General features: G+C 36.4%; 1 long non-coding RNA gene across 1 annotated transcript in view; it reads left to right on the top strand.

The window, feature by feature from the left end:
• The window catches only part of LOC108446460, a 48305-nt gene that overhangs the window by 18532 nt on the left and 22273 nt on the right, over positions 1-7500 (top strand). The gene's annotated exons all lie outside the window — the stretch shown is intronic.

The raw sequence follows: 7500 nt of genomic DNA, 5'->3' as shown, positions 1-7500 counted from the left end.
TCCTCAGTTCTTTGGTTCCATATTGCTCTTATGTCAATATAATCTTCCTTAAACCATCAGAGTCAAAGTCGAGGCAGGCCAGAGAGAGGGAAGAGGAAAAATATGAATTGTATGTATAAATTAAGTTGAAGTGATGCATCAGACATATATTGAGATGACTCCAGAAAGGAATATATTACATTTATGTCAATTCCTTTTCTTATTTGGACTCACAGATTTGGACTGTAGTGGACTTTAATGCCCAATACATAAGTGAATACCATGACATATGTTTCAATTTTTATTTAGATTTGTAAAAGCAGTGAGGATCCAAACTATCACAAATAATCAACTGTGTTCTTGTCCAAATGGATCCTGGTGGACAGTTTTATTACTGAGAAATGCTACGGAAATTATTCTTCCTACTGAAGAAGAAGTACATCATAGCTCATAATTTTCAAATATCAGTGTATTTTACATAGCAGTCCAGAAAACTCAGAAAAATCAACTGGAAATTAGTAGTGAAAAGATCTTGATATTCACCAGCATTGTATACTTTTCTTCTGTTTGTTTCCAAATCTCACTGATGGATGCATGAAATGTAGAGATGCCTGTAAAGGTATTCAAATTTGAGGTCAGTACCAAAGCCTCTGTTTTTTTGTGATTTGCGGGTGGGAATTCAACCTAAATGTAAGGGCTTATTTGTCTAGGAAGACAAATCTACTCTCAATGGCCTTGGGTAATATTCTGTGGAAGATCTGTGTTGGACTGATGTAGGGACACGGCAGCAGACACTGAAACTGGAACTCTTGTTGCACCAACTATTGATGAGGGGATCTGTGAGACTCCCCATGCAGTAACTCTCCATACCTCAAAAATTGAGGATCTTCATACAGATACTGATAATTTTATCCCTTATTTCTATATTTTATGCCCTGTCAACAGAGAACTTGACTAGTTAATTCTGAATGAGGCAAAAGCTACAGAAAAACAGAAGTTCCTCTACATAAACTCCTAGAGGCATAAATATTATTTATAACATGTCATTCTTATTTAACTGAGGGAAGTAAATGCTAATAAATGCCCAAAATAAAGAGATTAGAAATTTATCACAGTCAAGGATGATGGTTATTCATCAGAAATACCTATTAATTTTTATCTATTTATTTTCCTACATTTTTCATTGACATAGTTTCTTAAGATGCTTTTGGTATTGATAGCTCAGGGAGGAGCAATTGCACACACTAACGACTTGGATGAGTTTCTGCTATTTGAATTTGCTAGAGATTTTATTTAATTACACCATATCTCAGGACAAGCTGATGGCATTTCACAGACTATTTTCCCATATTCCCTAAATGCTGATTTACCAAGAATGAAATGCATGTACACATACTCTGGAGCATGTGTTAAAGCTGTGCTAAACATTTTCCATGTAACTTCCAGCTGGCAACATTTTGCCAGAAAGCCTGGTACTTAGAAATTATAAATAAATAAAACAAACAGAATCTTGTGCTGTAATAAGGAGACAATGGAACAGCTGCAGAGCATGGAGTAAATTCAGCTTGACTTGATGCGGACACAGTGGCTGGATTTTACCCAGGAGATATTAGCAACATTCAGATTCTTAAGGGGAAGACTGTGAAAAGGGAAGAAGGGATCTCATTGGGAGGTCTCTTAGCACATTTGGAAAAATAAACAGAGAAACTACGAAAAATAATATTTAAGCAGCAAAATCAGCATAAGCTGTCCTCCTGCAGTATGTTGAAGAAACATGAACTTGGGAAGAAAAAAATAGTGAGCAGAGGCTTGTTTTGTTTTGTTTGGAGAGACAATAGGAAGGAGATGGAGCGGGGCTGTAACATGGGAAGGCAAACTTTGTGACAACAGCCACCAAGTGAAGAAAAGAGAAATAGTGAAGGTAAGGAAAGCAAAAGCAAAGATGGTGTATCAAGTGTGCTTCTAAAGGGTGCTACTTATTAAAGAAAAGAAGACATCCACATGCTTTTTGAATTATATTTACAAAGGCAAAAGTATCATATAACACATATGCTTCTGTCATAAAAAGCATTTTCAGTTCAAGCAAGTTTTGAGAGCAGTTCCTCAGCACCAGTGCGATAACTAGAAGTACAATAGCAAAAACTACAGTAGATGAGACCCTTATGTCTGTTTTGCTTAATATTACATGGGTGGGCTGTCTTTTACTTCCACTTATAGTAGTGCACATTGATTGCTCTTTGCTGAACATGGTATAGTAATAACTCACTGAGACTTGTATTAGTGGTGTTCTCTTGTTATTGGTGGTAAAATCCTGGGGTTTTTCTCATACAAGGTAGTTCTATAAAATAAAGATGAACACCCTGATAATTATTTATACTTTAGGCACCCACATTTGGAAACAATGACCTGTGTAAGATCAAGTTTCAATGGTGAAAAAGGAAACTAGTATCAAGCTTAATAACTATGCATCAAGCAGGTAAATAACATTCCTGTATGTTGATTTCCTGTTATTCAACCAGTAGGCAGAACTTTCTGAGCTGGAAACGGTAGTATTTTAAGAGAAAGTAAAATGGGGTCACATTAATCCTAGTCTCTTATGTTTTCACTCAAATGCATGAAGGAGGCTAAGCAAGAATTTCTGACATAACCATCACTCTGACTTTGGCCTGACTGGGTTGTCATGATCAAATGACTTCTTTTGCCTGGTATGTGCTCTTCTGCTTTTTACATCCTTGATATCCCAGTTTATACATGTGCACATGCTGACTTCCTCCAGGACACCACAACCCATAGTGATAATTGCACTGCTAAAGCTACCCGCTGTGTTAAAGGTCAGCAGAAGGGCCTCGGCGGTGAAGTGGCACTTGCCTATCAAAATGCAAAATACCGGGGTGAAAGAAGTAAAACTCAGCTATTATACGTTACAAAACTTGAGACATTCAAAGTCGAGTATATCATTCTCATGTTCCAATATCCAGAGAAGAATGTCACAGCATGACTCCATCCTCGTGATGGAGACTGAAAGAAGAATGAAAAATAATGCAAAGTTATCTCCTTTTTGTTAAATCTATTGTAATCTCATGTTCTTCCTCTGTTACTGCACTGAAATAAAGACATTTTAATCCCAGGGTACAACTGAGAAAAGCCCTGATCTAATAATTGTAAAACCTCCCGATCCGATATTTTAGAACTCAGAGTACTTGTCACTTATGAATATTCATACAGATCACTAAAAGAATTATATTCTGTCTTCAGTTAAGGCAGGAAAAGAACACAGTAAATTCTAAAGACACAGCAGTATTTTATGGAACACTTGTCAAATATTAAGGGCATCCACAACAAAATTCTTGCAGGAAAATTGTTCAGGAGAAGTGTATGGAATAGTGATAACATCATTATGGAACAGATCTTTTAGAGGCAAAAAAACCACAGGAATTCATCTCATGTATTAGAAACATTGGAATTCTTCAAGGTAACTTGTTAATGTGCATGTTCATGAGGGGGTATCCATGCTGCTCAGCTAAGATATTGAATGCAAAAGGCTGATACAAACTTTGCAAAATAAAATAGAAAACCAAGTCAAACGCTTTTTTCAAATGGAAGAAAAGTTTTTCACAGAAGAAGGAATTTGCCCCCTGAAAACCTGCCCTTTTAACAGTTAAAGTTAGTTAAAAATGCGCAATATTTTTACACTTGTTCATGTCTCTTCCTTTGTGATTAAGTAAACTGCAGAATTTCTTCATAGTAAAATAATAACTGTTTTTAATAAGATTTTTTTCCAGTGCTTTCTGACAAGCCAGTGCTTATAGATAAAAAGACCTAATCTCATCATGGCAGGAAATGGCCTTATTCCAATGGCAAATGTACTAACCCAAGCAGGTACTCAGTAAGTTGGTTTGGAGGACTGGTTTTCATCTGAAGTAGGAGATTTCTTATGTTTACAGTATTCCCTGAAGAAATGAAAGTGGCCTTCTATGAGTTCTTCCATTAATAAACATCTTAAAAATAAAGGTAAGGTAATTTTGAGACCTCTAAAACCAGAGGCTGATGGTAGTTTACCTGCTACCATGACGATGCTGAAAGGAAGGGAGTGCTCTCTCTCCTTCTCTGTCATCTCTCTTCCTTTCATTACTTTGAACCCTCCTCCTGGCAGGACAGTTGTCCCTGCCCTCCATGGTTGTCCCTCTGAATCTACACTGGTGGGGTTTTTTCCCCCCTTCTCATTAATACATCAGGTATCCTTGCTTGCAGTGTATGCTTTGCATGCATAATACTTTATTCTTTCACTGACTAAATGAAATCAGACTCCTGCCCACTACTGTGATGTCATATGTCCCTGCTCCAGCCAGTCCCATTCAGGCCATATGTTCTTTCGAAGAGGTAGCTGGACCATCAGCAGGTGTAGATGCTTGTCTGCTTAGGCTGAGTCTACAGTCTGAACTGCTGAATTTTCTAGACTTTTGGCAATGGAGGATGTGACTCATCTTCCAGCTAAACGTCTTAATTCTTAGAAAAAATTCAAAAACTTTTATAGAGATAAAAAAATAACTGCAAAAAAAGAAATATTACAAGCTTGATGTTTTACCAAGACAGTCCAAGTGTCTTGGAAGAAAGTCTTCTTGGGAGTTTTGTGGGAGGAGCTAAAATATGAGAAAAAGTATTTCTGTGTCTGTCACCAAGAGTTACAGTTTCCATTTCTGAAATTATGTAAGTAGACCTTTCAGTTTGCATTCAGCCCCTGCTGCTTTTTATACTCACTAGTTCATTGTATTTCAGTATGTTCTGTGTCTTTCGCTTACCCAAAGAACTTGAATTTAAGGAATTTTATTTCCATCCTTCATCTGCAGATCTGTGTTTGCTGAAGGAATGTCTCTGATATTTGTCCTGATCTTTCCTAAAAATGTCTATGCTGAGTTTGCTTTTATGTTGGTGTATGTCAGACCCTGTCACCGGAACTACACTTTCCCTGGGACATTAGTCCTGAAGATGTTCAAAGAGAGCAAAATTTGCTTTTTGTGAGTCTATGAATGCTTTAATCTATGCCACACAAGTGTGTCTTCATGCCTCAGGTGCTGAGAATCATATCCCGTCTTGAGTTAAACGCATGAAAACTCATTAAAACCAATGGAGATGCAGAAGCAGAAATGAATAAATAGTATTTAGCTCAGAAATGGTGGGCACTCATCTGTAAGCTTATTAATCTATTGATAGAGTCATCCTGTGTTCCAAAGCATGCCGACACTTCCTATAATATGTTATTGTGCTGCGCTGTCAGCAAAGGTGGGTCGTGTGCTTAAAAATGACATTTGCTTTACTATTCTGCCTAAATTGTGGATAATGTTTTAATAAATGGTATTTTTTAAAAGAAATATATTATTTGATAAAATTATTACTCAAAATGAATTCCATCAAATTGTCACAGTTGCTATGTGCTTAAAAAGCTTCTTCTCCTCTATTATTAAGTGGTAAAAGATTATAATTTGAAAAAAATGAATAGTAAAATGACTGATTTTAAAAAGTATGTTTCAATAGAATTCAGCATAAAAATTCAAAGCAAAATGTAAAAAAAGAGATTTTCTTTATAATTTTAAATCCACACATTTAAAAATATTTCAGTGAACAAATTAATGTTGCAATATAAGGTGCATCACATGTACTACATACTCCTCCATTCCCAACACTCTTTCATTCACTTATATGATAATTCATCAGTCCATACTTACACCATATTTACTTCTTTACTATAGTAGATACAGCATTTTCTCTGTAAACATTAATATAAGTGCAAAGGAAGTTGTGGTAGTAGAAGGTAAGACCTTCCACGTCTTAGTCAAGGTCATTTTCTTTGGGAGGTATATATAGTTCCATCCCTGAAAGAGCTTTTTTTGCAGTCATAATTGCATAACAGTGCTTTTCTAACATGACTACTATTGTAGCTGACTGTTCCTTGACACGAATTTAACCATAATGACCACTGCTTTTTAAACTCACAGCAACAGGAGACTGAAAACTGCAGGAAACTATTTTTTTTCTTGTTCAGGTTAAAATAAAATAAACCAATAATCAACTAGTGGTCAAACATTGAAAAGAGAATGGTAGGAAAACTGGAGAATAAAAGCCTTTGAAGGAGTTTCAAATTAAGGACCTGAACTACTGAAAGAAAGAAAGAAAGTGAAAGAACTTTGCTTACTTATTAAATCAGTAACACTGTAAATTGAATAGAAAATAGAAATTAACTAAATAAGTAAACTACAGAAAATAAGAAGCAAAGAAGAGCCTTGCAATGACCCAAAGAATATGAAGATTGTAGTAATTTCTTGAATACTTGACAAATTAAAAGAAAACAAGAGTAAATCTATAATAAGTTAGACCCTGCATATTTAGATTTTTTCCTCGTGTGGTAAGATTACTTTTATTAAACAAACAAAAAAGCCATGAACAAACAAAAGAAGAAGCCAGGTATTAGTCTGATCCTGGGATGTCAACATCCCTGTGCCAGGTGTCATTCATTCCATCCAGATCAGAATTCAGAGGATCACTTTGCACCTTCACTTTACATTAGTTCATGCAAGGGATCACAGAAGGGCTTCAATATGCTCATTCCAGTGACAGCTTGAATAAGAGGGACCCTGCTACAAAACAAGACCTCAGGAATAACCAGTTAGGGAAGTGAGTCATTCTAACCTGAGCTGCTGTGCCACCCATACAATACTATTATCTCCAGTACCATCATCACAGAAATTTAGCCACACTTCCTTCTTCACCCTGTGGGTGAGGTGATTACCCCAGACCCCAGTCAAAAGCCACATTTAACTCAAAGTACATACTTTGTGCTTTAACAGAAGCCAAGTAGGAGATAAATTTCAAAACACATTTCAAGCTAAAACTGCAACAGGATCTTAGCAGCGAAGTCTTAAGGTCATTAAGTCTATAGATAAATAAAAATCAAGAATACCATGGCAATATATTCTAAAAGGAATTGATCTTCAGCTCCATGAAGGGCAGTAGATTTGAATTTTGTAACAGAATAGGCAGCCTGAGGTCTTGATCTTATAATAGAACATACGAGTAGGTCAGGTACCATCACTGGAAACCAGGCTTAAGCCCACGAGATGCAGAGATGTCAAAGTGTACAGCCCAGCCACTAGGAAGTGAAAAAGAGCACTACAGTGTAAGTGTGTGTGTGTTGCAACTTTAAGTAGACCATGGAATGCAGCCTGGTACTCATATGAGAAATTTTTGCTGATGAAACTGGTTATCATTTCCATTGCAACCTATTAACCATCTTGTTCTGGTGACATCATGGGAAACTGAGTGACAATGCATGAAAGTGCCACTGCTCTTTTGATAAGGAAATTATCTGTTGCCTTTCAAGGATAAAATCCGATTGACTGGGGAGGAGGGGCAACTGAGCATTTAATTACAGAGTAAAATAAAATAGTACTCCAACACAGGTAACAACACATTTTGTGTCCCTGGAGTGTTATCTGAGCTGTTTGAATGATTTTTTTTCTCTTCTTT

This window comes from Corvus brachyrhynchos, unplaced genomic scaffold (assembly GCF_000691975.1).
Source record: "Corvus brachyrhynchos isolate BGI_N302 unplaced genomic scaffold, ASM69197v1 scaffold32, whole genome shotgun sequence".
NCBI classification, from domain to species: Eukaryota; Metazoa; Chordata; class Aves; order Passeriformes; family Corvidae; genus Corvus; species Corvus brachyrhynchos.
Note: the sequence above shows the minus strand (reverse complement) of the source record. Positions and strands in the feature narration are given on the sequence as shown.